At 39.8% G+C, this 26,287-nt stretch overlaps 1 protein-coding gene across 5 annotated transcripts in view; it reads left to right on the forward strand.

Moving 5' to 3' along the window:
- Positions 1 to 26,287, forward strand: part of b3galt1b (UDP-Gal:betaGlcNAc beta 1,3-galactosyltransferase, polypeptide 1b) — a 160,704-nt gene that overhangs the window by 56,220 nt on the left and 78,197 nt on the right. Inside the window, exon 2 of one of the 5 annotated variants that reach the window (XM_043693922.1) lies at positions 13,861 to 13,926. The exons of the other annotated variants lie outside the window; for them this stretch is intronic. The gene's annotated coding sequence lies outside the window, so the exon portion shown is untranslated. The remainder of the gene's footprint in view (positions 1 to 13,860; positions 13,927 to 26,287) is intronic. 5 annotated transcript variants of the gene reach the window in all.

The following is a 26,287-nucleotide window of genomic DNA, read 5'->3' on the forward strand; positions in this document are numbered from 1 at the left end:
ATTTATATCCTTCCTCAAGTAAGGATACCAAAACTGCACACATTTGAAATACGGTTTCACCAATGCCCTGTATAACTGAAGCATAACTTACTTTCTTTTATGTTCAGTTCTCCTTCTGATAAAAGATAGCATCTGATTAGCATTCACAATTGCATACTGTACCTGTATATTACCTTTTTGTCACTCATGCACGAGAACTCCTAAATCACTGTGTACTTCAGAATTATGTAGCCATTCTCCATTTTAAGTAATACTCTGCTTTTCATTTTTTCTTCCAAAGCGAACAGCTTCCTACTTTCCCATTGTATCCCTTTGCCAGATTTTGGCCCACTCACTTAACCTGTCTACCTGTCTGTACTGTACCCAAGTTTTATTGCAGCATACTTTCCCAGCTATGGTGGGGTCATCTACCATGCCTTTGTGTCCCTCATATAAATCACAGATGTAAATTACAATAAGGAAGAATGTGGAAGCATTGGAAAAGGTACAGAGGAGATTTAGATTAGATTAGATTACTTACAGTGTGGAAACAGGCCCTTCGGCCCAACAAGTCCACACTGCCCCGCCGAAGTGCAACCCACCCATACCCCTATATTTACCCCTTACCTAACACTACGGGCAATTTAGCATGGCCAATTCACCTGACCTGCACATCTTTGGACTGTGGAGGAAACCCACGCAAACACTGGGAGAACATGCAAATTCCATACAGTTAGTCGCCTGAGGCGGGAATTGAACCCGGGTCTCTGGCGCTGTGAGGCAGCAGTGCTAACCACTGTGCCACCGTGCTGCCCACCCAGATTTACCAGCATGTTGCCTGGACTGGAGCGAAGGTCTTATGAGGAAAGACCGAGGGACTTGGGTCTGTTCTCATTGGAGAGAAGAAGGATAAGAGGGGATTCAATAGAGACATACAGGACGATTAGAGGAGGTGGACAGTAAGAGTCTTTTTTTCCTAGGATTATGATGTCTGCTTGTACAAGGGGGCTTAGCTGCAAATTGAGGGGTGATAGATTTAAGACAGATATCAGAGGCAGATTTTTTTCTCAGGAAGTGGTAAGGGCTTGGATGCCATGCCTGCCAATGTAGTTACCTCAGCCACATTAGGGGCATTTAAGTAGTCCTTGGATAAGCATATGGATGAAGATGAAGTAGTGTAGGGTGATGGGCTTAGATTAGTTCACAGGTCAGCGCAACATCAAGGGCAGAAGGGCCTGTTCTGCGCTGTATTGTTTGATGTTCTATAAGTTGAGGCCTCAGCACACACCCCTGTGGAATTCCACACATCACAGTCGAAGAAAGACCCAGATCCATACTCTGTGTTTTCTGCCAGCCAACCAATCTTCTATCCATGCTAATCGGTTACTACTTATAATGCTGCTGTTTCACAGTTACCTTGTGATTTCCTAAGTGTACAGTTATAACTATTTAGTCAATTCTGAGATCTTCCCCAAGACATACATCAAGCTAACTGACCTATAGTTTTTCCTTCCTTCTTGAATAGCTGTGCCTCAGGGATCACTGTTGTGACTGCAATTATTCACAATTTACATAGATGATTTGGAGTTGGGGATGACCTGTGGTGTGTCAAAGTTTACAGATGACATTAAGATGAGTGACAGAGCAAAGTGTGCAGAGGACTGTGAAACTTTGCAGAGGAACGTAGATACTTTGAGTAGGCAAAAGTCTGGCAGATAGAATACAATGTTAATAAATGTGAAGTCATCTATTTCGGTAGGAGTAAAAGTAAAAAGGATTATTATTTGAATGGTAAGAAATTGCAGCGTGCTGCTGTTCAGAAGGACGTGGGTGTCCTTGTGCATGAATCACAGAAGGTTAGGCTGCAGGTACAACCGGTAATTAGGAAGGCAAATGGAATTTTGTCCTTCATTCCTAAAGAGATTGAGTTTAAAAGCAGGAAGGTTATGCTGCAGCTGTACAAGGTGCTGGTAAGGCCACACCTGGAGTACTGGGTGCAGATTTGGTCTCCTTACTTGAGAAAGGATGTACTGGCACTGGAGGGGGTGCAGAGGAGGTTCAGTACATTGATTCCAAAGTTGAGGGGGTTGGCTTATGAGGAGAGACTGAATAGACTGGGATTATATTCTTTGGAATTTAGAAGAATGAGAGGGGAACTTATAGAAACATAAAATTATGAAAGGAATAGATAAGTTAGAAGTAGAGAGGATGTTTCCACTGACAGGTGAAATTAGGTTAAGAGGGCATAGCCTCAAAATTAGGGAGAGCAGATTTAGGACTGAATTGAGAAGGAACTTCTTCACTCAGAGGATAGTGAATCTATGGAATTCCCTGCCTAGTCAAGTACTTGACACTACTGAAGTAAATGTTTTTAAGGCTCAGATAGATTTTTTTAACAATGAAGGAATTACGGGTTATGGTAAGATGGTAGTTAAGTGGAGCTGAGTCCACAAAAAGATCAGCCATGATCTTATTGAATGGTGGAACAGGCTCAAAGGGCCAGATGGCCTACTCCTGCTCCTAGTTCTTATGTTCTTGTATATTTGCTATTTTCCAGTCCAATTGAGCCTTCAGTGAATCTAGAGAATTTTGGAATGCTAACACCAATACATCTATCTCATCTGCAACCTCTTTTAAGATTCTGGGATGAAATCTATCTGGGCCTGGGGACTGGTCAGCTCTCTGCTCCAGCAAAATATTTGTTCATTTTATCTGCCATTTTCTTATTCACATTTTCTGTCACTAGAAAACTGACACTTTCTTTACATACTCTTCCTTTTAAATACTTGTGGAAATTTTTGTTGTCTGTTTTTATATTTTTAGTGTACTATCTCTTAACGCTTTATTGTCTTCCTTTTGATTTTTAACAAATCATGTCTACAATGTTTATATTCTAACAAATCTTCTGATGTACCACACATCTTGGTGCAGTTAACTGTATTTTGTTTAATAATATTTCTAATTTCTTTAGTTAATTATAGATGGTGAGTCTTCCCTTCAGAATTTCCCTTTTTAAAGTGGGAATATGTTCATTCTGAGTGTTCTGAAATATCCACTGAAATGTCTGCTACTGTGTCTCTGTGCTCTACTGTGCCACATCTCCTAACCTGTTATGTCAGTTTACTTCAGTTGACTCAGCTTTTATTTCTATATAGTTGTACTTAACTGAAGTTCAAATACTAGGCTTAGACCCAATCTTCTTTTTAACTACGTAAAATTCAATTATAGTGCTGTCAATGCTATCTAGATGTGCATTAACTCTGAGGCTGTTAATTAATTCAGTCACATTATGCAATAACAAGTTGGTTCAAAAATATGCTGCTCTAAGAAATTGTATTGAGAGCATTCTAAGAACTTTTCATCCAGGCTATTACTCTAAATCTGATGTTTTAGCTTTTATGCAGATTAAAGTCATCTATGAGTTTTGTCTCTTCATCAGAGGCACACGATATTATTTCTTGTATGCATTATCCCACATTGTGGATACTGTAAGGGATTCTGTAGACTACTCCCAAAAGTGATTTCTTTTCTCTACTATTCCCAATCTCTACCGAAACAGAGTCAAATCTTGATCTCATGAACCTCACCCCTAATTACTGCACAAATGTGACTCTTGATTAACAATGCTGACCTTTTAATATTTGAATGTCCTATATTCCTCAATATTCATGACCAATCCTCATCATTACTGCAACCACATCTCTGTAAAGTCAAACATATATTTATTTATTTTATTATAGATACTACATACATTTACATATAGAACCTTTAGTTTTGTATTTTTGTTATCTTTGTAAAACCTTTGGTCTTTATCTCTGGTTCTTTCTCCCTGCGTCTTGCCATTCTCTACCTTTCATTTCCTATATTACTACTTTTTTTCTATTATCTTGTCTCAAAACTTTGACAGACCACATCTTGCCCCTTTGTTGTCTTGCTCCCACTCTTCAATTGTAACCTCTCTGTACATCCCTACTTATGTAGTTAGCAAGAATACTGTCTTATGTAGGTGTATGATTTATTTAAAAACTGGTATTATTTATATTAGACATTGGGTTTATAACATGTGGAATATGTGAGGGGAATTAATGTTTAACTTGGTACTATGTGTGTTTTTTAAATCAAATAGGAGAGAGAGCATTCCTGTAAAGCTAGTGGGAAATTGTTTGCATTGAGAGCATTTTATGAAGACCTAGTAAAAACTGAAGAACTTTAGCCTCCATTCATTAGAAAGATCAGGAATTGATTTTCATATTAGTGGGAAATGACCCTCACTTGGAAAGCTTTTGGTTTTAGTTTTAGAGATGTCCTTTTACGATGTCTGAAACATTCCCTTCTGGAGAATGGAGTTTATTCAGAAAAGTGAGGTAGTAGGTTATCTCCGTGTGAGAGGTATAGTTTGAAAACTCAAGACCAGAAGTGTGTGTTTACAATCCTAATGGGGTTATTTGAAGTTGAGAAAGTCTAATTTCAGTTAAATGGCTATTCAGGAAGAGACCATCAATCTCTCATGATCAGGAAATGAAAATAACATAGAACATTAGAGCACAGTATAGGCCCTTTGGCCCTCAATGTTGCGCCGACCTGTGAAACCAATTCAAAGCCTATCTAACCTACACTATTCCATCTTTGTCCATATGTCTATCCAATGACCATTTAAATGCCCTTAAAGTTGATGGGTCTAATACTGTTGCAGGCAGTGCGTTCCAAACTCCTCCTCCTCTGAGAAAAGAAACTGCCTTTGACATCTGTCATCTATCTATCACCCCTCAATTTAAAGCTATGTCCCCCTCCCCATCCAAGGAAAAAGGCTCTCCCTGTCCATCCTATCTAATCCTCTAATTATCTTACATGTCTCAATTAAGTCATCTCTCAATCTTCTTCTCTCCTAACGAAAACAGCCTCACGTCCCCCAACCTTTCCTCATATAGCCTTCCTTCCACACCCGGCAATGTCCTAGTAAATCTCCTTTAAACCCTTTCCAAAGCTTCCACATCCTTCCTATAATGTGGTGACTAGAACTGTATGCAATACTCCCAAGTTCAGCCACACCAGAGTTTTGTACAGCTACAGCATGTCCTCATGGTTCTGAAACTGAATCCCTCTACTAATAAAAGCTAACACACTGTAAACTACCTTAACAACCTATCAACCTGTGTGGCAACTTTCAGGGATCTATGTTCATAGACACCGAGATCTCCGTGCTCATCTACACTACCAAGAATTTACCATCAGCCCAGTAGTCTTCATTCCTGTTACTCCTTCCAAGGTGAATTACCTCTCACTTTTCTGCATTAAATTCCATTTGCCAACTCTCAGCCCAGCTCTGAAGCTTATCTATGTCCCTCTGTAACCTACAACATCCTTTGGCACTATCTACAACTCTACCAATCTTGGTGTCAACCGCAAATTTACTAACCCATCCTTCTACACCCTCATCCAGGTCATTTATAAAAAGGACAAACAACAGTGAACCCAAAACAGATCCTGGCAGTACACTGGTAGGAACTAAACTCCAGGATAAACATTTCCCATCAACTACCACCCTCTTTCAGCTGGCCAATATCTGATCCACAACGCTAAATCACCCTTAATCCCGTGCAATAGCCTATCGTGGGGAACCTTATCAAACGCCTTACTGAAATCAATATAAAATGTTAAAAGATTAAATTAGAATATCTCCCTGTACATTCATGTAATATTAAGGGTTAAACTGCACTGTCTTCCTCCAGAAGCTGAACATTCTGCAAGTGGTTGGGGACAACATTCATGCAGGAATGCAGATGACCCCCCCCGCACTTCATCTTGACAGTCTTGTACTACTACTCCTATTATTATCAAATTAAACTCTCATTCCTTCCTTGACAAGGTGGTTATCAGTATGAAGACAGTCACACGTTTAACTACAGTAAATTGTGTCTGTCTATTTCAACATTCTTAGTCGTCTTGAAGTCTGTTCACTATGTATGATATTATCAAGATTTATACAATCCATGAACTTCTAAATTGTACTTTCTAAACAATTCAGTCAATTATAATAGACAATATGACAATAGACAATAGGTACAGGAGTAGGCCATTCTGCCCTTCGAGCCTGCACCACCATTCAATATGATCATGACTGATCACCCTTAATCAGTATCCTGTTCCTGCCTTCTCTCCACTATCCCTGTGAGTTCTATCCAACTCTTTCTTAAATGAATTCAGAGACTGAGCCTCCACTGCCCTTTGGGGCAGAGCATTCCACACTGCCACCACTCTCTGGGTTAAGAAGTTTCTCCTCATCTCTGTCCTAAATGGTCGACCCCATATTTTTAAGCTGTGTCCTCTGGTTCGGCACTCACCCATCAGCGGAAACATGTTTCCTGCCTCCAGAGTGTCCAATCCTTTAATAATCTTATATGTTTCAATCAGATCTTATATGTCTCTCAGTCTTCTAACAACAAGGGTATACAAGCCCAGTCGCTCCAGTCTTACAGCATAAGGTAGTCCCGCCATTCCAGGAATTGACCTCGTGAACCTACGCTGCAGTCCCTCAATAGCCAGAATGTCCCTCCTCAAATTTGGAGACCAGAACTGCACATAATACTCCAGGTGTGGTCTCACCAGGGCCCTGTACAGCTGCAGAAGAACCTCTTTGCTTCTATACTTAATCCCTCTTGTTATGAAGGCCAGCATGCTATTAGCCACCTTCACTACCTGCTGTACCTGCTTGCTTACCTTCATTGACTGGTGTACAAGAACACCCAGATCACTTTGTACTGTCCCCTTACCTAAATTGATTCTATTTAGGTAGTAATCTGCCTTCCTGATCTTGTCACCAAAGTGGATAACCATACATTCATCCACATTAAACTTCATCTGCCATGCATCTGACCACTCGCGTAACCTGTCCAGGTCACCCTGTAATCTCCTAACATCATCATCACATTTCACCCTGCCACCCAGCTTAGTATCATCAGCAAATTTGTTAATGTTATTACTTATACCATCTTCTATATCATTAATATATATTGTAAAAAGTTGCGGTCCCAGCAATGATCCCTGCGGTACCCCACTGGTCACTGCCTGCCATTCCGAAATGGAGCCGTTTATCGCTACTTTGTTTCCTGTCAGCCAACCAACTTTCAATCCAAGTTAGTACTTTGCCCCCAATACCGTGCACCCTAATTTTGCTCACTAACCTCCTATGTGGGACTTTATCAAAAGCTTTCTGAAAGTCCAGGTACACTACATCTACTGGATCTCCCTCGTCTATCTTCAGAGTTACATCCTCAAAAAGTTCCAGAAGATTAGTCAAGCATGATTTCCCCTTCATAAATCCATGCTGACTCTGACCTATCCTGTTACTACTATCCAGATGTGTCGTAATTTCATCCTTTATAATAGACTCCAGCATCTTTCCCACCACTGAGGTCAGACTAACTGGTCTATAATTTCCTGCTTTCTCTCTCCCACCTTTCTTAAAAAGTGGTACAACATTAGCCACCCTCCAATCCGCAGGAACGGATCCTGAATTTATCGAACTCTGGAAAATAATCACCAACGCATCCACGATTTCCCGAGCCACCTCCTTCAGTACCCTGGGATGTAGACCATCATGTCCCGGGGACTTATCAAACTTCAGACCTAACAGTCTCTCCAACACCAATTCCTGGCAAATTTAAATTCCCTTCAGTTCAGGTCCTTCTGCCACTGTTACCTCAGGGCGATTGCTAAATAATAATCAATGGTTCGAAAATCAAATCCTCAGGTACCTCATTCAGGTTATTCAAAAATTATTTCCCTTTGACAAATTAATACTTGGCTAATGTGAAGGCTGTCAGGAAAAATATTTCAAAAATCTGGAACAGCAAGAAAACAACAAACTGTTTTCTATGTTCTCGCCATTGAAGAGGCAGTTTCAATTCAGATTTAAATCTCAAATATTCATGGAAAACAAATGCAGAATATATTAAGATATGTTCTCCAAATGAAACTTTCCTAATAAAACAGTTGGAATTACAGTGGCAACTTTGGTAGAGATCAATATTCTTAGAATTTGTAATATGAAGGGGGCCAATGAAGGCTTAACAATAATTAACAGAACTGAAACAGCTCAGCCTCAAGATCTGATAGTCTCTAAAATTTTAACAAAACATCAAACTTAAAATGCACTCTTTTTGTGAACACTCTGCATTAAAGGCACGGCAGCAAAAATATTATAATGCAATACTCTCTTCTGGCTAAAGCATGACCACTGACACACAATTGTTTTTTGAACAGGCATTGTAGAATTTCAAACAAATCAGGGGCTCAAGGCCCTTAATCAATTTGTTTTAAGGTTACAAGTTTGATAATTTTAAAAATGACATAATGTTGTATAGATTAATGTAAGAACAAAATCTACCCTATTACATAGCCCACAAAACACATTGAATTGAGATCCTGATTCGATAAGGCAAAGCAGTCACTTGAAGGATTTTTTTTTAACCAGTATTTTAACAAACCAAAATATTTAAATTTGAAACACACTCAGCATGACACAATTTACATTGAAACTGCCTTTTCGACTCATGTATTAATACAACCTTAATTTCAGTGTTTCTCATTTTTGTGTCCTCTTGATGAAATTACACTTAGAAAAAGAGAGAGAGCCCTCGCAGTGGACAACTTGGCACTGCAGGCCAAGCCACTCCCTTCTCCAAAACAAAGACTTGCTGAGTCAAGTCCACAGCTCAGAAACTGAGACCCCCACAACAAAAACCTAGACAAAACTTCCCCGGTAGTTAATGCACTTCACTGTTGGGATCTGAGCAGACCAGCTCCACTTTCTCCCCCTTTTCCCGGTGACACCATGTTGTCCCAAACGTACTTCTAAGGGGAGATGTGGGGGACAAAGTCGATAACTTCATGAAGTACCAAATTTTGTTTAGATGTTTTTCTTTGAAGTTCCTGATTTCTAACTATTATTTTTAATGCTCTGGAGCCTCAAATCCCACCACTAGAGGAATCCAAACTTCTTATTCCAGGGGACTTTAACCACTTCCTTGCTTTACTTCTCATGGGGACTCGAACCCCTTTTCAAACTCTATATGTCTGGGGACTCTAATCCCAATCAAAACCCTTCTTCACGCAAAGGGACTCATTGGTGTGCAAGTGTGCGAGTTACCTCAAAGATTCCATCACCACCAAGTCTCAAGAGATGAGGGTCGACTGAGTGTTAAGTTGAGAGAGTTAGAGAGAGAGATAGAGAGTGAGAGAGAGAGAGAGAGAGAGATCAAGGTGAATCTTACCTGGTGGGCCCATTCATCTCACGCAACCAACACTCAGATGATCACTTATTCAGTCCACCTGGTAGCTCCATGTATGTTGGAATCCCACCGCTGCTACCAAATGTTAGGTTCTTTTCTTGAAGTTTCACACAAGATGCAAAATTGTGCACACCAACTTCTGCAAACAGTTAAAATTTATTAAAGCTTGTATAAGCTAGGTGATTCCTCTGACAGTCTTTGCTGGTCGTGCCAAGTAGAGTCAAAATGAGGCCCCCAACAAAGAAAACACATTCTTTTTATACAGGTCAGTTGGTAATGCTTACAGGTACACTGTCCATGCTCTTTCTCCCCCCCCCCCCCCCCCACATAACCATATGTTGCTCCAGGTACAATGGTAGGATGAGGTCATCCTTGGAGATAATGCAAATGTCCTTATCTTGGGGAATCGTTATGCAGACAATTTCCTGACTCCATGATTCCCCAATGTAGGTGTAATATGCTTCAGTATTGGGGATGCTACCTGATTGGATGGGGGATGGCTATGAAAGTATTTCTGAATGGTAGGGGCTGAATGAGAGTTTAATGTGATAATAGTAAGAGAGTAGTAGTCCATGACTGTCTAAGTGAAGTGGAAGTCATCTGCATTCCTGCATGAATGTCGTCCCCAATCACTTTCAGAATGTTCAGCTTCTGGAGGAAGACTGTGCAGTTTAACCCTTTAATATTGCATTAATGTCCAGGGAGATAATCTTTTAACATATACACCACATCAACCTCTTTACCCTCATCCATCTGTTTGGTCATCTTCTCAAAGAACTCAATAAGGTTTGTGAGGCATGACCTACCCTTCATAAAATCGTGTTGACTATCCCTAGTCAACTTATTCCTTTCTAGGTGATTATAAATCCTATCTCTTACAACCTTTTCCAACACTTACCCACAATCAAACTAAGGCCCACTGGCCTATAATTAGCAGGGTTGTCTCTACTCCCTTTCTTGAACAAGGGAATAACATTTGCTATCCTCCAGTCTTCTTGCATTATTCCTGTCAAGAATGACGACATAAAGATTAAAGCCAAAGGCACTGCAATCTCCTCCCTGGCTTCCCAGAGAATCCTAGGATAAATCCCATCTGGCCCAGGAGACTTTGCTATTTTCACATTCCAGAATTGCTAACGCCTCCTCCTACTGCACCTGAATCTCATCTAATCTAGTTGCCTGTATCTCTGTATTCTTCTCGACAACATTATCTTTTTCCAATGTGAATACTGACAAAGAATTATTCATTTAGTGCTTCCCCATCTCCCCTGATTCCTCGCACAACTTCCCACTACTATTCTTGATGGGCCCTAATCTCAACCTAGCCATTCTTTTGTTCCTGATACGCCTATTAAAACCCTTAGGAGTTTCCTTGATCCTATCCACCAACAACTTCTCATTCCCCTCCTGGCTCTTCTTAGCTCTCTCTTTAGGTCTTTTCTGGCTAACTTGTAACTCAAGCGCCCTAACTGAGCTTTCACATCTTATCTTAACATAAGCCTCCTTCTTTGTCTCAACAAGAGATTCAACTTTGTTAGTAAACCACAGCTCCTAAGCTTGACAATTTCCTCCCTGCTTAACAGGTACATACTTAACAAAGACCCTCAGTAGCTGTCCTTGAACAAGCTCCACATTTTGTGTCCATCCCCTGCAGTTTCCTTCCCTATCCAAAATCTTGCCTAATTGCATTTAATTGCCATTCTCCAAGCTATAACTCTTGTGCTGTGGTATATACCTATCCCTTTCCATCGCTAGAGTAAAGAGTTGTGGCAAGTCTAACTGTGAAAGAGGAAACAAATTCTTGTGTTTGAGTACTCAGCAGGATACTGTCGAAAATGAAATGGGATATTGTATTTTTCCTGTGTTTTGTAATCTTTCAAATTTTGTTATATGTAAAAAGCTGCTTCTATTTTAGTTTCTTTCTTTTGATGTAACAAACTTTTATTTTAATGTGTAAAGCAGATCAGCATTGTGTGCATGTGTTTCAATGGAACTCAGTTCCATTGCACTCAAAAAAAACAAACCAAATATGATCCATCAAGCCAAATTTCAGTCAGGGGTCTATGAAGACTTTGTTTTTGTTTCTCTGTAGTTTTGATTAGCACTGAAATTGTAAAAGAACTGTTTTAAAATACTAAAGATTATTGCAATTTTTGAAAGCATATAGCCTCACATTCATTGTAAATACGGTCCAAACAGTTGCTGGTTCAAGCAGTAGTAGATGGTTTGTAAATGAGCTGGAGCTAAGGGCTGTGTACATAGAGATTCAGCCAGCAGCAAGTTACTGATTGATCTCTGGACTAGTGACCAGTGGTTACTGACAATAGTCTTCTATTGCAAATAACAATGTGCTTGGTTTCCAAATAGCTGAGCAGCTTGCAGGTGAGAACAGAATAGGGAGAAGCAATCAGATATCCATAGACTCAGAATCTGTCTCTTTTCTTTGCAGTTAAAAAAAAAAACATTTTAACACTGAAGAAAACCATTTTTTTTCTCTGCCTCAGTTGCTGTAAGCTGTAACTTCTAATTAATAAGTCACAAAACTGTGTTAAGTGTAAACTAGTCATTCTGTGCCCCCAGATAATGCGTGGAAGCATCTGGAGACGGAAGATCAAGAAGGAGTGCTCTAAACAGCACAAGAATCATCTCAGTAATTTATGTGATCAGGAACCACTGCACTGACTTCCTAGTCTTCCATTTTGCCTCTCAGATCTGTCTATTCTTTGTCCTATCTACCTGTATGTTTACGGAGGAGTTTAAAAGGGAGTTAGAGTTTAAGTAGGACTATATTCTGACAGTTCATAATTATTTAACTGTAGCTGGATTCTGTTTATTTGTAATAGTCATTCTTGTTAAGGTACAGAAACCTGGTTTGTGTTTTCTGTTAACCTAGTTCTAACAGACAGATCAATTGGCAAATTCTGCTTCCATTTCAAAATCATTAACTTCTGTAGTAACTCTGGCAATATCGGGGCTTGATTTTCAGCATGTATACAATGAGGTACAACATGAGAACTGTTAGATGGTTGTTTTTGACTGATGCGGATGCAATGGGCTGAAGGAGTTTTTTTGTTCTGTGCTGTAAATCTCTGACTCAATCACTCTAACAGATCTGACTTGTTCCGTAATAACAGAAGCTGATCCTAGCAAGGTCCAAGTGTAGATTATCCCAGTGACACGGCCTCCATTTTCCCCAATACTGGTATCAGTGAGCACAAACTGGAGCCTGCTTCTCGTGCAAGATGTTTTGAACCACATGTTCCCCTCACATGTTCTGTACTGTGCTGATTTGCACACTGTTTAGGTAATCCAGAGATTATAATCTTTGTTCCTTTTATTTAAATTTAGTGTCTAGCATAACTCATACTATGTGCAGAACCTCTTTCCTAGTTTTATCCATGTTGATCCCTAAATGGATCTTGGCCACTGGATCCTTCCTTCCTACAGCAATTTCTTTTGCAGCTCTGAGCAGATATCCTGCACCACACTAAGCAGACAACACAGCCCTCTGGCCTCTGCCTCTTGACTGCAGAGAACGGTATTGATCCTGTTCATAGTTCATGCTACTACATTCCTTGTTTCTCCCCACATTTGAAAGGTTTCCTGTACTATGGTACCATGGTTGTTTGCTCAGCTATCCTGCAGCCATCATTTATCAAGATAGACTGAGAGAACCTCAAACCTAGTGACAAGTCAGCTGAGGCTGACATTCTCACCAATTCTGTCATTCAGGGCTCTTTACCTGCCTTGTTCAAAGTCACACCCTCCTGACCTTGATTACTTAGGAGAGGGTGTTCTTATTTGCTAGGTAATGTGACCATCTCCTAGTATTCAGGTAACCTTTTGCCTCCCTAATGTGCCACAGTGTCTGTAGTTTAACCTCCATCTCAAACTCTGAGCTGAAGCTGCTCAAACTTCAAATACTTCCTGTTTACCTTAGATTACAATGGTATCCCATAACTCCCACATACAGAAGCCATATCACAGCACTTGAGCTCTTACCCTTAATGAGTTTTCATTACTGTTGTGTTATTCACTTGCTTTAGTTGCCTTTTTATACATTTTATTAATCTTACCACTGGCATGTATACTGTCAAAATGTAAGTACAGAAAAGACCTTAAACATTTACCAGATATTCATCTCCTTCCTCTGAGGTAGTGCAAGAACCAGTTCTAGTCAGCTCCTATAAATCTTGCTGTGCCCCTGGCTGCCAGCCACAAGATTCATTTCTCGCCTGCTCTGCTTGGTGATGCTGATTGGCTCTTCCCCTTGCTCAGTTCTCATTCCTGAAGAAGGGCCTGTGCCCGAAACGTACTCCTGCTGAACACTCTCTGCTCATTCCTGAAGAAGGGCCTGTGCCCGAAACGTCGAATCTCCTGTTCCCTGGATGCTGCCTGACCTGCTGTGCTGTTCCAGCAATAAAGTTTCAACTTTGATCTCCAGCATCTGCAGACCTCACTTTCTCCTCCAGTTCTCTGTGATACTGACCGCCTGCCTTGGGGTCCTCACCTTGGCTGCTCCTCTATTCTAGGAAACCATGCAGGGCGCATGTGGAAATATTATACACTAAATTGACTTTTCTACATCCAGTAGCGTCCAGGAATCCACTTCACCTCCATGTGAATGCAGTGATCAACGACTGATGGCCTTGATGAGGTGGGTTGATGTTGCACATATTGACTTCCAAGCGTCTTTTGATAAAGTGTAACATTATCGTTCAATTAGCAAAATTAATAACTATAGCAGTTAAGGGGCAATGACATTATAAATATAAAACTAGGTGAAAAACAGAAAGCAAAGAGCAGTGGTGACATTTTTCTGGTTTTAGGCCTCTGTTTTTGAGGTGTCCGTAACTAGGCAGAATTTGTAAAGTGCCTACAAAGTGGTAAATAATGGAAGGGATATAGACAGGATTTTGAGACTGCTGAAATGCATGTACACATTCTGCTTGATGTTTATTTTTTACATATAGGTGTTATATCCCATCAGTCATACAGAAATATTTTACATCTGTCGCTTTTGCCTCTGGAGAGGTCCACTTTCTTAAAACAAAACATGTTTTGAAATTGAGGGCTAAAAATGTCCATAGCACTTCAATGTTCTGACCATCATCATGGCACTCTGCCACTTCTCATCAAGCCCCATGAACTACAGCTGTCAGAGACATGTGCATATTGTCTGTTCAATGTTTTTCACTCCATTCTTCTGCCCAAAATCATAACCCTTTCTGCTCACTGTGAATTCTTGTTACTGGGAATATCTCATCAACATTCCTGTTCACTACTAAATGCTCTTCCAGACACTCAGTACTGCACTTTGTCTCATGCAGGGAAAATTGGCCCAGCCCCTGGACTGATGTTTCATAGTATCCTGACATGTTGTAGCTGTGTCATTGATGTAGCACGATGCCACACAGTAATATGTCCGTTCTCTGTTTGATAGATCACTTTTCAGTGCTTCCCATCATCACAAGCTGCCTACCTTTCCCTCTGCGCTAAAAATGCAAGAAAAATTGCAAATGCTGCAAACCTACAAGTTACTGCTAAAGTCAGGGTGCGCTAATAAAGCTCTGTAAAGCAGACAGAGGAAGGCATCCTCCAAGTTAGCTCTAAAGAGAGTAAGCAGTAAGAAAACAAGCTAAAAGCCATAAGTTTTGTGTCCAGGTCAGCACAGGGACATTCAAGTCATGGGGTCTGTCAGCTTCAAAATAAAATGCCTAAAATATGTATGAAAAAACATGAGTAGCTTAAGTAAGCTTTAGGAGCTTAAAGTAGCTAAGAATCCCACTATGGAATTCATAATAGAAAATAAAGAATTGGTAGAGATAAAAGCAAAGGAAGAACTTAAACAATCATGATCATGTTTAACCTCCTCCACAGATCCCTGTTATCACTATAGCAGTTTACAACCAATTTGATTCACTCACCATGATATTGAGAGATAGCTGGTGACATTGGATTCTGCCATCACAAGTTTCTGGACATAGTACCAAATTCACATGCTTCAGAACTTATTTCATCCCTAGCCAAGCAGTTCCAGTGCAGCTACGACACTGCCCAACAATGTGGAAAGTTGTTCAGAAATGTCCCATACACACATATCTGAACAAATCCAATCCAGCTAATTGCTATCTACTATCGATCATCAGTAAAATAATGGAAGGTATCATCAACAGTGCAATCAAGAGGCATTTGCTTAGCAATAACCTGTTCACTGATGATCAGCTTGGTTCCACCAGGGCCACTTAGCTCTTGCCTTTGTTACAGCCTTGGTTCAAATATGGACAAAAGAGCTGAATTCCAAAGGTAAGAGTGACTTTCAATGATATCATAACCACATTTGACTGTGTGAAGCATTAAAGAGCCCTCGCAAGACTAGAATTAATGAGAAGCAAACACAGAAAATGCTGGAGAAGCTCAGCAATTCTGACAGCATCTGTGGAGAGAGGGCCAGTGCTCAGAGTTCAGCATAACTCTTTCTCAGAACCTAAAGTTAGTGGGAATTGAGGAAAACTCTACACTGTTTGGGCTCACAACCTGGCACACATCTCCATTAAAAGGTCAGATTGAGTGTTCAGTCATCAGTGAACATATGTTCAGCATCATTTGCAACTCCTCCGAGGCTGAAGCAGTCCATCTCCAAATGCAGTAAGACCTGGACAATATCCAGGCTTGGGCTGACAAGTATAAGTAACATGCAAGTGTCAGGCAATGACTATCTCCAACAAGAGAGAATCTAATCACCACACCTTGACATTAAATTCCATTGCCATCATTTAATCCCCCACCATCAATTTCTTGGAGGCTACCATTGACTGGAAAGTTAACTGGACTAGCCATGTAAATTCTGTGACAACAAAAGCAGGCCAGAGGCTAGGAATTCTGCTATGAGTAACTCACCTGTCAATTCCCCAAAGATTGTCCACTATCTACAAGGTACTAATCAGAACTGTGGTGGAATGCTCCCCACATGGCTGAATGGTTGCAGTTCTAACAATATTCCAGAAGCTTGATACCATCCAGGACAATGCAAAAAGCTTGATTGGCATTTCATCCACAAATATTCACTCCCTCCACCACAAAGGAACAATAACAACAGTGAGTACCATCTACAAGATACACAGCAGAAATTCACCAAGGCCCCTTACTCAGCACCTTCCAAATCCACAACCACACCCATCTGTAAGGACAAAGACATCAGATTTATGGAGGCATTACTATCTGCAAGTTTATGTCCAAGCCCCTCACCATACCGACTTGGAGATGTATCGCTGTTCATTGAGTGCTGCTTGTTCAAAATCCAAGAAGTCCCTCGCTAACAGCAGTGGGGGGGTACTTGTGCAAATGGACTTCTGTGATTCAGGAAGGCAGCTCACAACCACTTGAGAACAGTTAAGAATGGGCAATAAATACTGGTCAAGCCAGCAATTTATATTTAAAAATTGGTAATATATATTTAAAAATTAGAAAGCTAGTTCTAAACAAAAAAGTATCTAGGAAATGTCTGACTCTAAAGGCTGACAGGTTTTCCAGACTTCGAGTGTTACATATTGCATTGTTAAAATAGGACACTGGTTGGATGCATCAATTGTAATCTGCAAAATGTCCTCGGTTCTCGATGGATCCCAATCGATTATTAAAGAAGTAGAGACTGCTAATTGTTTTCTGTTTCCTCCTCTTCGGAAAGGATTGATTCCTTGCTGTACTCTGCTTCTGTAATTATTTAGGATGCTTTTAGACATGTTCATTTGTGATCTTAATAATATTTGTCAAATATGGTTTGTGTGTGCTTAATTCTACCCTCATCCACTAATCAAATAACACTTCCAGTGTAGGGCAGGAACAGAAATACTGCATGAAGATTTTATTTCTAACGCTGGAATGCTCGGATCAATTATAATGCCCTCATTCTACAAAACTCTGGGGACCAAATTGATGACTATTCATATTTATATCAATAAATGCATATGACTTCCCTTAAACAATTGTAAATCTTTGTTTGAATTACTTAACATTACAGAATTATTGTAACTCTACGAGTGAGAAAATGAATGAGAATTAATATTTTGTACAGACTAACCTATTACTGTTTAAATTGGCCATATTTGAATTTGAACATTTTGTGAATATCTAATTTATAGTTCATGTGTTCAAATTTAACTTTTAGGTTTAAGAATGACAGTTTAACAGTAATAAATTAGATAACTCCTACTGAAGCATCTTGAAGTCTAGTGCACTTAAGTTCATTCATGTTCGCTTAAGAGGTTTACAGTCTGGAAGATAAGGTAATTAAAATGCTTGACTTTAATGATTGCCAGAACATCTAAAACAAGTGTCAGTTTTGAAGGTTATCTTGTTCAACAATTCAGAATATTCAGAAAGTACCTCAAAAACTTTAACAATAAGGTAAACTCATTCCTGATGAAGGGCACCTGCCCAAAATGTCAATTTTTCTGCTCCTCGGATACTGCCTGACCTGCTGTGATTTTCCAACACCATTCTAATCTTGAGTCTGATCTCCAGCATCTGCAGTCCTCACTTTCGCCTAATGAGTGAAACTGGTCAATTCACACTGCTACTTTGAATCAAACACACAAGTAGTCTTCTCCACTAACAGGATTCTGCCATCAAGCCAAAAACCCATCTTGCCTATTTCACAAATGAGTAGTGTGATAAACGTCTTAGTGGATGTAGGTTTGCTCACTGAGCTGGAAGGTTCATTTCCAGAGGTTTCGTCACCCTACTAGGTAATATCTTCAGTGGGCCTCCGGGCGAAGCACTGTTGATAATTCCTGCTTTCTATTTATATGTTTGGCTTTCTTTGGATTGGTGATGTCATTTCCTGTGGTGATGTCATTTCCGGTTCTTTTTCTCAGGGGGTGGTAGATGGGATCTAACTCAATGTGTTTGTTCATTGACTTCCGGTTGGAATGCTATGCTTCTAGGAATTCTTGTGCGTGTCTCTGTTTGGCTTGTACAAGGATGGATGGATGTGTTGTCCCAGTCGAAGTGGTGTCCTTCCTCATCTGTATGTAAGGATACTAGTGACAGAGGGTTGTGTCGTTTTTGTGGCTAGTTGATGTTCATGTATCCTGGTGGCTAGTTTTCTGCCTGTTTATCCAATGTAGCTTAACAGTCACTGAAAAAGCCGTCTTAGTCAAAGGATTAAATTACAACTGCCAGGATGTGAACAAAAAAGATTTCTTAGCAGCTTTAGAAACAACACTAAAAGACAACCAACTCTCAGAAGAAACCCAACAAACTATTAGACAGGTAGTTGCGCTAACATTAAGTAGAAAAAAAGGAAGGAAACACACTCGATACACAAGAAAGGAAAGCACTGGAAAGACTAAAAAAATGTGTTATCCTACCTGCAGACAAAGGACGCTTGACAGTCATTCGAAAAGACTACATTGAAAAAGCAAACGCACTACTTACAGATACAAACACTTACCAACAAGTGACGATAGACCAGACCCCACAACTAGAGAACCGAATCACAGCCCTACTCAAAAAAACTTCAAAAATCTGGAGAAATAAATAAAACCGACTTCCAAAAATGAAACCAGATGGATCCAACACACCACGCTTCTATGGTTTACCCAAAATTCACAAACCAGGAGCCCCCCTCAGACTCATAGTCTCGCTGCCTGGAACACCAACTTACAGATTGGCCAAGGAGCTACACCAACAACTAAAACACTTAGTAGAAGACTCACGCCATTCCATCCACTCCACCCAAAAGTTCCTGAAGTCCATCAAAGACAGTAAGATAGAAGAGGATGAAATAATGGTCTCCTTTGATGTAACAGTTCTGTTTACATCAATCAACATTAACCTGGCCAAGGAAACAGTGACTACACTATTAGAAGACCCAAAGACACATACACCAAACACAACTAACTTCATCAGCAGGGACAGTATCGTCAAGCTAGTGGACGTATGCCTTGTCACACACTTCACCTTCAACAACAAAACCTACAGACAAACCAACAGAACACCCATGGGATCTCCGATATCAGGATTCCTAGCAAAGGCAGTAATGCAAAGACTCAAACAAACAACTGTGCCAACTATCCGACCCCTACTTTGGGTCCGCTACGTGGATGACACCTGTGTCATCACTAAACAAAACAAATTAAAGACAACCTTCAAGGCCATTGATAATACCCTTACTGGCATAAAATTCACTAAAGAGGAGGAAAACAAGAAACAAACTATCATTCCTAGATGTCACAGTAGAACAAACAGCCAATGGGGAACTTCAAACCAGTGTCTACAGGAAAGCAACACACACAGACCAAATATTGAACTACAGAAGCAATCACCCCAACTTCCACAAATGAAGCTGCATCAGAACATTATTCCAATGAGCCACCACACACTGTAGCGCAGAGGAAAATCACCTATACAGTGTGTTCAAAGCGAACGGGTACCCAATGAACACAGTTCGCAGATTTCTCAACAACAAACCCAATCAACCAGACAAAACACGTCCAGAAACCCTAGCCACTCTTCCCCTACATCAAAAACCTCTCAGAAATAACTGCCAGAGTACTCAGACCCCTTGGCATCTTGGTAGCCCACAAACCCACCAACACATTGAAACAGCAGCTAATGAACTTGAAAGACCTTATACAGACAACAAGAAAAACTAATGTCATTTACAAAGTACCGTGCAAGGACTGTAACAAACACTACATTGGATCAACAGGCAGAAAACTAGCCACCAGGATACATGAACATCAACTAGCCACAAAATGACATGACCCTCTCTCACTAATATCCTTACATACCGATGAGGAAGGACACCACTTCGACTGGGACAACACATCCTAGGGCAAGCCAAACAGAGACACGCACGAGAATTCCTAGAAGCATGGCATTCCAACTGGAACTCTGTCAATAAACACATCGAATTAGACCTCATCTACCACCCGCTAAGAAAAAGAACATGAAATGACATCGCCACAGGAAGTGATGTCACCACAAGCAATGACATCACCAACCCAAAGAAAGCTAAACATATAAATAGAAAGCAGGAATTATCAACAGTGCTTTGCCCGGAGGCCCACTGAAGATGTAGGGTGACAAAACCTGTGGAAGTGAACCTTGCAACTCAGTGAGCAAGCCTACATCCAGAACCCTCACCTGAGCTATAAATCTTCTCAAAGCTCGCTAAATCATTAGTCTCAATTTCATTTCAAGTTTGTAGGTCATATTTCCCAATGACTGGCAGTCCTTATCAAACAACTTGTCCATTTGGCATTTCACATTAAGCAGCGGGGTGATTGGGCTCAAACAGCCTATGCTTGCAAATTTCAGAATTACGTACAATTCTGCTATAGAGCATAATTTATGAGATTATCTTGAATGTGCTGTGTATTACACCAGAAACGTATTTAACATTATCAATTGAACATATAGTGTGATGCATCTCTGTGTACCAGAAACTTTAACATGTTGGAGTATCGTCTCATGAATCCATTGGAGCACAGTCTCGATGAAGGGATTAAATTACCAGGACCTGAATAGTATTTGATCTTCATAGGTAAAGAGTTATAATCCCATGTGAGGGAGACAAAGCTTTTAAAAAGATTAGGTGATCTCTAGTGTCATTAACACATCTGGGGATGCTGAGAAATCCATGTAATCTGTTCTTCATAACATTTGCTATTCATGTGTGCTGTGGGGTGTTTGACCATGTTTGTTTTTTCCACATATTTACCTCAAACTAATCTAGATGTTAAAATATTTTTGTAGATTGTTTTGCCATTCTAATTTTGTATTGTAAAGTTATTATTTTGTTTGTTCAACACCAAAATATTGTGCCTTTCTTCACTTCCTAACTATCTGGAATTTCCCATGTTATCTACTTTGAACAAAAGGAAGTTATCATTCGTAGTGTCATAGAGTCCCAAAGCCGTATTGTAATTGTAATTTTCTGGTCCTATCTGGGATCATCATAATCTCAGCACAGTATTTTCAATATTTAAATAAGACTATCACCTGGAAATTTTAGAATAAACTGCCAAACAATGTTTTACATTTTTAAAGTTTACATTAAACATGATTCTGATTAAATGTACAAGATTTGATTGTAGAAATCATTTTTATTGCCAAGAGCAGATCAGTTTAGCGTGCCTTTGCCTGAATTAGATGAAAGCAGTGGGAATAAGGGATGTGAAATATTGAAGGAATTAATACTATGTATTGTGAATGTTTGATTTTGGAAAAGACACACACCATAATATTAATGTTGCACATGATAATTATGTAAAATGAGTGACTCCAGCGTACCAAAACATTTTCATGTATCATTTAATATATTTCTTGATTTTTAAAATATCGAATTTATAATTGTATAAATTCCATTTTTCTCATGTTTGTGAACTTTACTGAAAAAAGACATATATTACTGTGTACTTTGGAGCCAGTTAATTATTACTTTATTAAATTAAATTGTCGCCACAAACATTCAATAATTCCTAACTTTTATATCAATCTAATAGATTTTGTATTTGCTTTGTGAAATCAATATTGCATTGCAATGCAAATGCACTAAAAGCAATAAATGATGACCAAGTTATTACTTTATTTAAAGTTTGAGAATTCTATTACCTTATTCAGCACTTAGTATTGCCAGTTGTGATATCTGAAACTTATTTTCAAAACTTGATTTACTGTATATGTCATGTATAACGTAGGGGAATCAGTAGCATAGTGGTTATGCCACTGCAGTAGTAATCCAGAACACCCAAACTAATGTTTTGTTTACATGATTTGAATCCCACCATGGCTGATGGTGGAAGTTGAATTCAATAAAAATCTCAAATAAAAAGGTATGCTCAGCAACCATGTAACTACTGCTGATTGTTGTGAAAAAAAAATCATTATAGTTCACAATAAATCCTTTAGGAAAGAAAATAAGCCATCCTAACTTGGTACAAACCCACAGCAATAATTTATTTGACTCTGAACTATCTTTGGACAATTAGGGATATGCAATGTCTGTTGGTCTAGCCAGCAATGCACTGAGACCATAAACGTATATATCTTTTTAAAAAGACAGGAAGTCTGTCAATATTTCATTTTGTTACAACCGCAGATTTAAGTCTTCCTATTGTGACATTACTTGATTTGCTTTGTAATTATTTCACTACAGCCAAGTTTTGATTTCCTTGGGGTGGCACAGTGGCTCGGTGGTTAGCACTGCTGCCTCACAGCACCAGGGACCCAGGTTCAATACCAGCCTTGGGTGACTGTATGGAGTTTGCACATTCTCCCTGTGTGGGTTTCCTTCGGGTGTTCCGGTTTCCACCCACAGTCCAAAGATGTGCAGGTCAGATGAATTGGCCATGCTAAATTGCCCATAACGTTAGGTGCATTAGACAGAAGGAAATGGGTCTGGGTGAGTTAGTCTTCGGAGGGTCGGTGTGGACTTGTTGGGCCAAAGGACTGTTTCCATACAGTAGGGAATCTAATCTAAAACAACTTCAAAACTTCGAATAAATCACCTGGGATCCATCTGAACTGACATGGATACTATGGTAGACTTCAAATAGAGTCACATTGGGAGATATACTATTGTAATAAGAATCATAGGAATGTATTTGCCTTACAAGGCATTCACTGACATCACATTGCAATATGACGCTATTGTATCAGAAAACAAATCTTCAGTAACCAATTATTTTGATCATTAAAGAAAATTGGAAGCTGTTTATAAACTGTGAGAACTGGAAAACTGTGCTTTGGAATTGGGCATTGATGCACTGGTGTAGACTCAGAAGAAAACATGGCTGATATCGATAAACCTGCAACACTGATACAGAGAAGAAAATTTGTTCTGTGAATAATAAATATTGTGATGTAAATGTCTATTGTGGGTTTAAAAAAGCCAAAGAAGGTAATATTCTAATGTTGGGCAAAATGCCACACTGACAATTTGTCACAAATATGTGGACCTAAAGATTTTTCTGGATTGGTTAACAGCATAGAAACAAATTACGCAGAATGGTATGAAAAACCTGATGCAATTTGTGCAGTTTAGTTTTGACATAATGAATTAATGTTGTAAGTTGCTCAATTTTCTAATACAGCAAATCACCAAATTCAAAAAAAGTAAATGCCATAACTTTTTTCAGTTAGCCCCAACGGGTTTCATTTTTGGTAAAAATCAATTACATTTCAGGAAATTTTGTCTTAACTCTTGCAGTAAGATTTTCCTTAAAGAGAAGTTTCTCCAAAGAAATTTGTTTTGGATATCATATCTTTGAACATGGGTATGATTTTGTTAGCTGTGGTGACTGTCCAGTTTGACCATACCCTAAAGATCAGATATGATATTCCCTGTCACCTAACATTACAGTAACACCAGCTATCATGGAACTAATTGCTTAAAAACTAATATTTCACAAGCCATTGTGGTTTTACTACCTTAGAAAAAGGTTTTGCACACTATTATAGATTAATGAATTATTTTACATGGTGCTCTAATAGGAGCTAGAACATGGGGAGCAGGAGAACGATGTGGTTCATTTAGGAGTTGTGAGGTGCTTTATAGCTAACTAATTTGAAGGGTTCAGGCAAGAAAAAGCCTAGTTGCTGACTGCAACAAATCACTGGATGCTAATTCTGAATTTCCGATTCTAGGACAGAGCTTAAATCGGAACTCTAAATATCGAGATTTTTGCCATGTGATTTAGCAACATGTTCAAACATGTGGATTCAATTCCTGTTTCAAGCATGATTATATATTTTAGGCAGGCATTTAAGTTCAGGATTGAGAAAATTCTGTTTTTTTTTAAATCACTTGTGGATGTGGGCATCATTGGCTTGCCAGCATCTATTGCCAATTCCTGGTAGCCCTTGAATAGGTGGTGGTGAGCTGCCGCCTTGAACTCCAGTTGTCCACATGCTATGGGTTGACCCACTGTGCCCATTGGGAGGGAATTGCAGAATTTTGACCAAGCAACAGTAAAAGAATGATACCTTTCCAAGTCAGCATGGTGAGTGACTTGGGGGGAGCTTGCAGGTGGTAGTGTTTCCAAATATCTGCTGTCCTTATCCTTTGAGATAGAAGTGGTCATAGGTTTGCAAAATGCTGCCTAAGGATCTTTGGTGAATTTATGCAGTGTATTTTGTTGATTGTACACACTGTTGCTACTGAGCGTCTGTTGTGGAGGGAATGGATGTTTGTGGATGTAGTGCCAATCAAGCAGGCTGCTTTGTCCTGAATTTTTTTTTTGATTGATTAGATTAGATTAGATTAGATTAGATTACTTAGTGTGGAAACAGGCCCTTCGGCCCAACAAGTCCACACCGCCCCGCCGAAGCGCAACCCACCCATACCCCTACATCTACCCCTTACCTAACACTACGGGCAATTTAGCATGGCCAATTCACCTGACCTGCACATCTTTGTGACTGTGGGAGGAAACCGGAGCACACGGAGGAAACCCACGCAGACACGGGGAGAATGTGCAAACTCCACACAGTCAGTCGCCTGAGGCGGGAATTGAACCCGGGTCTCTGGCGCTGTGAGGCAGCAGTGCTAACCACTGTGCCACCGTGCCGCCCACAATGGTGTCAATGGTGTCAACTTCTTGAATGTTGTTGAAGCTGCACCCATCCAGGCAAATGGGGAGCATTCCATCACACTCCTGACTTGTGCATTGAAGATGGTAGGTCGGCTTTTGTCATAATGTTCTTAGCTTCTGACCTGCTCTCACTGCCACTTTTTGTGGTAAGAGGCAAGGTGCAAAGCAATGACAAGACGTGGATGTTGTGAGCAATAAATAGTGCTCATTCGTTGAGCCTATGTCAGCCAGTGAACAATGTAGCAGCTTGCTCCAGTTTCAGAGCTGGGTACGTATCCCTGAGTGCATAGTGTCCTTGTTGCAGCATTACAATTATAGTTGCTTGTGCAGTCCAAAGTACAGCAATGGAGTACAGAAGCATTACGGTAAGTACATTGGATGTGTACTGTGAGCATTTCTGAAGTCTGGCACCTATCAGATGCTAATGCCCATGGAACTGGGCTATATGCAGCAGTGCCCATTTATGCCCAGTGATATTTGTGTCCAATATCCAACATGGAGGTCCTTTGTGGTAAGCTGCAGTCATCAGGTACCTGCTTTGACCTCTATGTTGAGATTTTTGCCATCTTTAGTTTGCTAACTGTGGGTGAAAGAATGAGGAAAATGTCCAGTTAGTAAGTTCATTACTAAACGACAATCTCCCTTGATAGGCAATTCACTGCTCCCTGTGGAAAATTTCACCTTGATGCCCAGAATCTGCTTAAAAGATGCAGTGCGTTGCTCCAGTTGTTCCTGGCTTCTTACTCGATTCGGCCATATTTCTCACCATCGCCCATGTCATTCAGGCCATTATAAGATTCCACACTCAGTCTTTAATAGCCTACTAACACCTAATCACCACTGAGCAAGTTCTTACTGTTTAGCTAGTTTATATTTTTTTCTGTAATATAGTGCTTTTGTTTTCTGTGTCAAAAATTACAAATTATTTGTAATTAAAAACTCAAATTGGCATTTTAACTTGAATCTTAAGCCCAAGTGAATGTCTAAATCTTTCATTTTTTCAAAATAATTTTGCACAAGATGAAATAATGATAAAGCCAACTTATAATTTTGTGGTTTACTGAGAATTCTTCAATATGGTTGCCACCTTAGCCTGCTAGAGGTCCCCTTTAGCTACTGCCAGAGTGAGGTTAATGTAAGAACTGTGAAACCATCCCATCAAAATCACTACAGCATTGTGAGAAACACTTGGAAATCTGTAGTGAGTGACATCATTTCTCATGTGAAAAGTGTGGTGCTGGAAAAGTGCAGCAGGCCAGGCAACATCCGAGGAGCAGGAGAATTGACGTTTCGGGCATAAGCCCTTCTTCAGGAATGAGTGACATCATTTCTCAGCTGACACAATCTGCTGAGATAATACATTTGGTTCATATGCAGTTGTTAATTTTATTCTTTCATGAGATGAGGATATTGCCA

Source organism: Chiloscyllium plagiosum, chromosome 7, assembly GCF_004010195.1.
Source record: "Chiloscyllium plagiosum isolate BGI_BamShark_2017 chromosome 7, ASM401019v2, whole genome shotgun sequence".
Classification (NCBI taxonomy): domain Eukaryota; kingdom Metazoa; phylum Chordata; class Chondrichthyes; order Orectolobiformes; family Hemiscylliidae; genus Chiloscyllium; species Chiloscyllium plagiosum.